General features: G+C 37.9%; 1 long non-coding RNA gene across 1 annotated transcript in view; it reads left to right on the top strand.

Annotated features, from left to right (window-relative positions):
* Positions 1-298: 298 nt before the first annotated feature.
* Positions 299-1138, top strand: part of LOC122798895 — a 2814-nt gene continuing 1974 nt past the window's right edge. Inside the window, exon 1 of the long non-coding RNA XR_006364333.1 lies at positions 299-463. This is a non-coding gene — a long non-coding RNA (uncharacterized LOC122798895). The remainder of the gene's footprint in view (positions 464-1138) is intronic.

Genomic DNA, 1138 nt, shown 5'->3' with positions numbered 1-1138 from the left:
ATGTTGTAGACCGTTGTTGTAACTAATGCCTGACCAACATAGCTACAGCTACTTTGTGTTCAATCTCTAACCCATGTAGTAAAGAATACCTTGAACTGTTAGAAACATATAAAGTATTAAGCCCTGTTATAGTTCTGATTTTCACTATCCACGTATAGTGCGTTTTACATGCCAAACACTGTTTAGTACCTTTAATTGCATTTTAAAGAAATTGCTTTGGAACTAAGTACTGTATAACCTGACATTATCTTTAAGTATAGCAGCTACATTATTCCATTTTTTCTGTTATCTCTCACAGGCGCTGCCCTCTGCGTATTTCCTTCCCCACCGTGGGACTCTAACTAAGTCAATTTTCCCACCCTGAAAGCGGCAAGTACCTATTGTACTACTCACCAAGAAAATCTACGGGAATAGTTCTCAACATCTTCCAGTTAATTACAAGCAAAGTAACGCTCTGAATAAGGTACGCGACCTTAAGTTGCGTTTAAAGACCTTATAGTGAACTCAACCTCTTGCAGTCTAAACGCTAGACCTGGCTATAGGATTACCGGCAGTAAGCTAAAGAACCCTGTAAAATAAACAGCCACATATTCATGTACCTGAAGCAACGCGTGCTAAGTAAGCACTGTTTTACCATTGCAAACTGTGTCAGTTATCTCTGTAAATCACAGGTTTGCCAGCAATTTACCTACCTGGTTTCACTTAGAAAGTAACAAACCTGAGAACAGGATTATCCCTATCCTGTTCCGTATCCGTCCCAGTATTATTGACGTATACGAGGTTATTTAAAACCCGTTTCTTGGCGCCATTTTCCCATATACTGCTGTGTATCCTAGATCCAGTCGCTAGCTTGGGTATGTACTGACATTTCAACAGCATATTTTAAGAACTTGATATTAAGTTACATTATGATGTTGTAGACCGTTGTTGTAACTAATGCCTGACCAACATAGCTACAGCTACTTTGTGTTCAATCTCTAACCCATGTAGTAAAGAATACCTTGAACTGTTAGAAACATATAAAGTATTAAGCCCTGTTATAGTTCTGATTTTCACTATCCACGTATAGTTTGTTTTACATGCCAAACACTGTTTAGTACCTTTAATTGCATTTTAAAGAAATTGCTTTGGAACTAAG

This window comes from Protopterus annectens, chromosome 3.part1 (genome assembly GCF_019279795.1).
Source record: "Protopterus annectens isolate FY-2018-M chromosome 3.part1, PAN1.0, whole genome shotgun sequence".
Taxonomy (NCBI): Eukaryota; Metazoa; Chordata; order Ceratodontiformes; family Protopteridae; genus Protopterus; species Protopterus annectens.
The sequence above is the reverse complement of the archived record's forward strand: the minus strand, read 5'-3'. Positions and strand labels throughout refer to the sequence as shown.